The sequence below is a fragment of the Wolffia australiana genome, chromosome 13 (assembly GCF_029677425.1).
Source record: "Wolffia australiana isolate 7733 chromosome 13, ASM2967742v1".
NCBI lineage: Eukaryota > Viridiplantae > Streptophyta > Magnoliopsida > Alismatales > Araceae > Wolffia > Wolffia australiana.
The window spans coordinates 6,704,923-6,713,377 of NC_135847.1; positions in this window are offsets into that span (position 1 = coordinate 6,704,923).

The window sequence follows — 8,455 nt, forward strand, 5'->3', positions numbered from 1 at the left end:
GAACCATGTCACCATGAGGGCCGCAACCTCATGGACTAGTCTGTTCGTTGAGGCCTTCCTCCCTTTAAAGACCACTTCATTTCTGTGGAGCCATATTCCCCAAACCACTGTCAACGCTCCCCCCCCACTTCTCTTCGTCTAGGACCGATATTCTGCTTGCACTCCTAGAATACATCCTCTGATGATGAGTTCACTGCCAATTATGCCCGTGTGGCCCAAATCATGTGCACAAAGGGGCACCTGTAAATTGGATGATTACAGTCCTTGTCCCCTCCTGTGCATAACACACATACTGTCGATCCATCATGGTACATCCTCTTGAAGAATGTGTGTGTCACCAATATCTTTCAGTATAATAGCCACCCAAATATATTCATCTTCATCAGGACATGAAGACACTCGATGGCTCGTCATGTGTGGGTAGTAGCTTGGTGTTCTGAATTTCCCTGGCAGATCCATGTGTATGTTTTTTGGACTGAGAAGAGAGAGCTAATCCGATCCCAGACATCTTTTGTTTTGGGTTGAAGGCGTATCTGGTACACATCTTGTTGCATGCCCAAGAAGTCAGCTAATCTTTGGTTTGACAGGGCTCCCTTGACTCTTGGGTTCCATGTGCTATCCCAACACTCTCCCACTGTGGACTCAGGGATTGGGCAAGCACAAAGAGCTGCGCGGCAACCAGTGGTCGTCCAAAAGTGAAAAAGAGAGCCATCGCCTATTCAAGCTGATTAGAACTCCCAGACTTTGGGGAAAATTTGTCTAAGGCCATTCCAGAATGGCGACACACCCCAGGCTGGGGCTGTTTTCTCATCCCAACTGACGCCACGACCAAAATTGTCTCTCAAGATTTGTATGACTTGGTCCTCACATGGTTGCACGATCCTTGTCACCCACTTCGCCAATAGTGCCATATTCATGATTTAAATGTGAAATTCATCTAGACCTCCTTGTTTGGTAGGCATGCAAACGTTATCCCATGCTACTAGTGCAAGCCCTTGACTTTGGTTGTTTCCAGTGCCTTTCTAGAAGAACCGTGTCATCAAGCCTTCGAGTCTCTCACCGATTCCAACCAGCAGATTCAACATTGAGAGGTAGAAGATGGGAATAGTTGTTAGTACTGACCTCAGGAGGACCAGTCGACCACCTCTGGACAATATTTCAAATCCTTCAAATCTGCCTTAGTCATCTGCCCTCTTGTCAGTGGCTAGCCCAAATATCTCATATGGAGGTTGTCGAGCGGTGTACCCAACACCTATGCACATTGTGACTCCTCCTAAGAAAGACTACGACTCACAATTGCTGACTTGACCCAATTGATACATAATCCCGATAAGTCTGTGAACAAGTCGAGTAACATGCACAGATTTTTTGCCTCCTCCATAGAGCCTTCTCTGAAAAAAGTGGTGTCATTCACATATTGCAGTAGCGGTATACCCTCAAGGTAACTCAATGTCTGGTAGCCCTTGAAGAGACTGTATATATAGCTAGGTTGGTGCATGTGTCGAGAGCATCTACCGCTAGCACAAAAAGAAGGGCTGTGAGTGAACATCCTTGTCTCACCTCCCTTTGCGGTTGTATATGCCTGCCTTCCAGCCTTTCACTCACCATAACGGAGAACGAATATGTTGTAATGCACCTTTTCATCCACATGATCAATTCTTTAAGGAAACCCCTCCTTTTCTTTGATGCCCAAAGAATCCCCAGTCCATTATGTCTTATGCCTTGACAAAATTGACCTTCTACATGAAGCCTTCGGTTCAATGTCATTTCCATGTAGCTAACATCTCACTTGCTGTGACTCCACTGTTGACCAAAAAATGTCCTGAGATGAATGCTGATTGGGTGGGTCCTACGAGGTCCCCAATCACTTCTCTAAACCTGTTTGCCAACACCTTTCCGATGATTAAGTATGTGGATTTGGGTGAGGAGATTTGTCTGAAATCCAGGATTCTTTTATTGCCTTGCTTCTTGGGCAATAGAAGCAAGTAGGCCCGCTTTAATATCTCCATATGGCTAGTCCCTTGGCGTAATCTTCAAGTGTGGCCATCACGTTTGGTCTGACCAGGTCTAAACCTGGTGAGAAGCATTTACAAATCATCTGAACCTGGCTCCCCTTCGCCATTGAGGCATTTAATTGCCTCCTTGGTGATGTAACACAAAGTGTCCCAGGATTGGTCAGCTCGTGTTACAACACAATGAGACGGCAAGATAATATGTAACTAGCAAGATGAATGCATAGTACGATGAAATTTAATGAGAAATGTGCAATGACTGCTGACTAAGATGACAATCAATTAGAGGATCGAGAGTGGACCAGTCCAGGTCTGACTCCCAATGACCCGGTCTGACCAACTAGATGTACTAAGTGGTGAGGGACACGAGATATCCAGTGGCATCCATGAGCTCCGTATCTAGTAAACTTAATCACTACCTCAAGAAATCCCTACCCCTTGACAAGTAGGTGGCTAGTCCTATATTTCAATGTCAATACTAGGCAGAGGAGCACGTAGCGAAAGATGACACTGAAAGAAGTAATAATGACACAAATTTAAAGTGGGGAAACAGTTGTACCTGATGGGTCGAAGCCCGGTAGTTCGTGGCGAGGAGTCGTTTTACAGAAAATGATAAAAGTCGTGGGCGGGCAGGCAATGCGTAAGCGCACAGCAAGAGCTTTTGAGCGTGGACTCACCCGAGAAGATGCTTAGGGAGGTGTGTTCTTGGCAGTGAGAGAAATCAAGAAAACCCCGGTGGATTGTTCTTGAATCTGATCCAAGAAACTCCCAGAAGTGGTTTCTTGGAAGGTTGTTGATAAACTGAATTTTTGGGTGATTAAGATGCCTTAATTACTTTCATTGTACAATTCAGATTATGCAATTCAATTTATAAATTTACCCCAATACTTATATATATAGTGTGAATATTAGGGATTGTCCAATAGAGGCTTAGTAGGTAAATGAGATGTTCAATCTGATTAGTGTATTTAAGCTGAATTTGGGAGAGGAATATAGAGTAGATAATAGGATGAGTGATTCCTATCTGGATTTCTTGATCTTATAAAAAAGATCAAGAGCCTCAAGATAGGAGAAAAGAAATGAGGATTTTTTTTGTCTGATTTCTATTTAGGCTTCTTGATCTTGAAATCAAGATCAAGAAGTCAGAAATAGAGTAGGGAATAAGATAATGTACGTGGGAATGATAATCTATATAGGAGCTGATTCAATTTTCTCAATAGTTTTTAGGAGCTGTCTGATTTTTAAACTATAAGGAAATGAAATCTATCTAATTTTTAGTTAATTTTTGTTTACAGGGCTCAATAGTCATCTCAAGCAAAATCAGATTCGATTCCGAGAAAGGGCCAGAACATTTTGCCCAAGCCAAGGCGATTTAGAAAAATACACATGCAATGAAATAAACTCAGAACATTGTTTGATCCAAGAACTTCCTCCTCTGTCTGCTCAGCTGTGGATGGAAGACTCCAGAATGGTCGCAGAGAAAATAATAAAGGGTTTAAGTACCTTGCGTGAAAGGGTAAAGTCACTTCCCCTTTTGCCCTTGGTCGTCCCTTCATTACAAGAGTTCTAGAGATTTGCTGGTAATTTCCAACGTTGGATTGAAAGTAGATGAAGTGAACAACCCACAATCAGAATTTGAGCATGATCCAACGGTGGAGTTGCGAGATATGAGGGTTTGAAGTGGGCTATCTCCCCATTTTATCATTTTCTCTCTCCTCTGCCTCTGCGTGTTCTGTGCTCATTTTGGCTCTTCTTTCTCAGAAGTTTTCCCTCCAAAATCATCCAATCTCTTGCTGAAACCTATCATCTAAAATATTTAGACCCAAATAAGCCTTTTGACAAATATAAAAATATATTCTGATGAACAAAAATGTTGGAAGAATACCCAAAGAAAATCAGAAAAATCATATACTCACCAAATTAACTTCATTTTGATTTAGTGCCTCAATAAGTGGTTCTTATGCAGATAAATGATAATTCCATATGTGAATATGCATTTAAATCACTTTAATACCCCCAGAGAACACATATTTATATCATTTTACCACTGAATTTGTTTGTTATCAGTTGTCGACCCACGAAGGATTCTTGGTAGCTAGGCGGTGAGACAATCGTCTGGAATGGAGCCTGAATGATGACGAGCAGCAGGAGGCCGCCGTTCTTCTTGTAGGCCGTCAGTTCTTGGAGAGGCAACTTCTTGAATTTGCTTCAAGAAGCTCCAAGAAGTGGTTTCTTGTAGGTCGTCAACCCTCGAAGGGTTCTTGGCGGCAGGGTGGAGAGGCAATCGTTCAGATTAGAACTGGGATGACGACGAGCAGTGATGAGGCCGTTGTGCTTCTTGTAAGCCGTGCATTCTTGGAGAGGCAACTTATTGATTTGGCTCCAAGAAGCTCCAAGAAAGCTCCAAGGAGTGGTTATGTCATTCAAAAAGTAACAATGGCGAACTCAGGTTAAAGCGGCATTGCCAACGTGGGCCTAAACAAAAAAAAACAAGAATGGATGCTCTTGGAATTGATCTCCAAGAAAAATCTTCTTGTACCAGCTTCTTGAATGTCAGCTTCAATAAGTCTCCAAGAAAGAGGTCTTGGTGGTAAGGTGGTGCGTGTAAGCGGCGACGACGTGGTTCTTCCTCAGAGGCGTGGCTCGACAAGGCAAAGCTGTTGGTGGTGATGTGCACTCCCACGATCTAATCTCTAGAAAACTGTAAAGATAACTCCCAATGGGAGGAGGCGGGAGCCCAGGTGAAGAATTTTATCTCAATTTCAAATGAACTCCAAGGCTTCCTTGGGCATGGCATCACTTTATATAGGGGAGGGAGGATGCCCAATTGGGCCAGACAAGGGGAAACCATCTCGTGACGAGTGATTTCCCCTTAAATGCACATCAAAACAAATGAAACAAAAAACAACAGACAAGGCCCAAACACAATGGCCCATCCGATCGTTCAGAAATCAAAATACAATAAAATACAAGAAAATAAATCAACGCTTACGATCATGAGTACTTGAAGTCGGGCGTCGGCTTGGGCTGCATGGTGAGGTTGTTGGCATCCTGTGGTTCGGCTAGTGAGATGGTCCCCCATCACCTGGCCTCTTTCTTTGAGAAATGGTGTTAGTTTTGCTTTGTGTGGGGGGTCCAATGTTCGAGTCCCCTTCCCGCATCACATCAATGTGTTGCATCAGCCTTTCTTATAAAATGCCTAGAAGTGTTCTGCAACTACATGGCCCACCGGCTGTGGTCTGACATGCTTTTGGCATCCCACTGTCAATTTCCCGATGCTATTGGTTCGACATCTCCCATTTGCGGCTAGGTGGAAAAATCTCATGTTCGTGTTGCATGCCTATAGCCACAGCTGTTTAGACTGCTCTCTATAATCCATCTCAAGTTTCTTGCCTTCCACAGGTACCACCCCCCTCCACTTCCTTTGCTCATGTGCTTCTTCTTCTTCCAAGAACCTTGTGTCATCCAAATAGTTGAAATGTTTTATTCTGCTTAGAGCCTCCTTTCTGGTCTTATTTCTATGCACATGTACTCACTTATGAAACTCCATAAGATGATGTCTTAACTCGTGTATTTCAGCAGCTAATGTTTCCATCTTTGGTCGTAGTCAATGTTGTGATAACCAATTTTCCTGAAACTCTTCTCTGAAGCCCACCTGTTGTAGCCATGATGTGTCTATTTTGAAATAAGTGCGTCTCTTGGTTGTCTCATTTCCATCCCATGCTATTGGTGTATGATCGGATATAGGACGGGGAAGTGATCTCACGTCCGCTAGGGGGAATTGCTCCATGAGCGCTACTGAGGATGGAAACCGATCTAGATGCATCATCCTATTACGTCCCGTTGTGCTTCTCCATGCGTATATACAATCAGTGGGCCCCATTTCTTGTAGTGATGTCTCTACGATGAAAGCCCAAAATACTTTCAAGTCAATATCTTGCTGACCGCTTTGTTCGGTTGGTCCCGTGCCTCTAATGTCACGTTGAAGTCTCTGCCCAACAGAATGGGGCACCCATCGAATGTGTTTGCTATTCGCCCAGCCCCCTCCATAGGTCGCATCTCCGTCGGACATTTGCTGGGGCATATATTGAGGCTATGAACATTTCAAGATTGTCACTCAAGCACCTCAATTTGGCTGCTACGGCAAACTGCCCTATCCACATTGCGAATTTTGAGAACATGGCTTCATTCCATGCAACTACCACTCCCTCGTACCATCCCACTACATTGACCGGCAGGAACCCTTACCCTTTGCCTTAAAACTTTGCCCACTAGATTCCACTCCTTTCCCTCACAACTTTCCAGCATGGTTTCTTATTAGCATGCCACAAATTCCTCCTAGTACCTGATGTTTGCCTTCATCCAGAAGGCCTCAGACAATCCATGAGATGCACTTCATGGTATGCCTTGTACACTTCCTTCGTTGCCTTTCGTCAGCTTCAATCTCACGGTTAGTCCGCTCACTTTGGCATGTGGATTCTTGATTGGATCCTCTTTGGTGACCTTCTGTTCATCGATAGGCTCTGTATCCCCATGGCTGGGCAAGCACATGATCTCCTTGTCTTTGCCTTGTGGCTCATCTTCCCCTTTCACTCCACGTTCTGTTGTGGTGTTGCTTTTTGTCATAATCTTCACCACTAGTAGCAGGCGCCTACTTTAATCGAGTTGGGCCCACATGATGATTCTCCTTTTGTGGTGGATTGCAAGCTTCTTACGCTTGTAAAAAAGTCTTTTCATACCTTTTTTCCCTTCTTCTCAGCCTCAAACACCTGTCTGCTGTTCTATTGCTGCCTGCACCCTCCATCTCCAAGGGGGTAACATTTATGGGCTAACGAGACCTCCTTCCTTGCTTCCCGCCACTACATCTTCCAGGTGGGTCAATGTGTCCGGGCTCTTGGATCCACCTAATTCCTTGCTTCATTTGGTTGTGCCTTTTTTGCACCCTGTGGTTCTAGCCTACATTGTCAGAAGTCGTTATGGTTCTAGCCTATAGTCGAGTGGGCATTCTGACTCATGGATTCACTCCCATGGTGTTATTCTCCTTCCATGAGAAGGCAGCAAGATGACCTCCGCATCCTTCAGGCCTGAAGTCAGCTCCCCTTCTAAAAAAGAGGCCTTCAGATGCACTGTGGCATTCCCACTTGACTATCTCTCCGTTGGTTGTGGCGGTTGTGGCAATACTATAGTAATTCTGTTTTTGAATATGCCATTCGGGCCCCAAAAGTTGAGGGTAGGAGGTGGCTGTGTGGGTCCCTTCAACCTCTGGTATCACCTTGTTTGGGTCTCCTGACTCTAGTCCATTGAAGATGATACATCTCAGAATGCCCAAGGGATGTTCTAGTGCCTCTAGTGCTTGTCCCATCCTATGGCCTAGAGGGAGGCCTTGAGCTTTAGTAATGAACTGGCCCCCATGCTGATCCATCGCCTAGCGGAACCCATCACCATTTTAACTACGCCTCCTTCCTGTCCCCAGCCAATTGCAATCATATAGGTTGCCATTGGCCCCCCCGGAGAAAGGAATACCCACACTCAAGGGGCCGAATTTCAGCCTTGTCTATGGCTGTAAATTTTTTCAAGAGTCCCCTCTGTACTTCGCTCATTGTTGGTGCTCTCTACGTGACCTCCTCGACTAGGCAGCCCATGTGGGCCCCTTGTAGACTATTCATCACCTTGGTCAGCAGACGAGCATCAATTATTGATTGATGTCTTTTCATCTTCTTGTCATCTTGTCATCCCAAAATTTCAGATGTGGTGGTAAACATCTTGTCATCTTCTTTAGCCCTCCTAGGCCATTCTGCTTGTCGATGTCCCACCCCCATGCATTTGGGGCATACAAAGCTTTGCTGACACTCCCTCGCTTTGTGTCCACCCCTCAAGCATTTGTAGCGACATTCTTCCTTTCCTTTCCTTTTTACGAGGGGGTTTGATGCAGATTTCTTTGCCTTTGTGGTCCAATTGTGACCCATTTGTATTTCCTCTACTTCTGGTGCACGCGTTTCCCCGACACTATGAGCGACCATAGATGATTGGCCAGGCCGTCCTGCACTATTTTGGCATTCTTCCGTCCGTGTCAAGGGTTCTGTCTTGTCTCGACGTGTGGGTTCCTCAAATTTCGGGTGTGGATATAAAGTACGTCCTAGCCCTGTTGCAGTCCTCTCCCCCCAAAACCCCCATCCTCACATCACCTTCTCTGATCCTCTTAACTAGGGTTTGACGGTCCCAGTCCGGTCCGGTCCGGTTTTCTGGCATGGACCTAAGTCGTACCTAAAGTTTGGTTTGGTTCCGGTCAGGTCTTCTTGTTCGGTCCCGGTCCGGTCCGGTAGGGCGGGTGACGGAAAGGGGGGGGGTGGCGGAGGCGTTGTGCGCGCGGAGCAGTGGCGATGAGCGCTTGGGGTGGGTGATGGGAAGGGCAATGGGCAGGGGGATGGATAGTGCGTGGGACA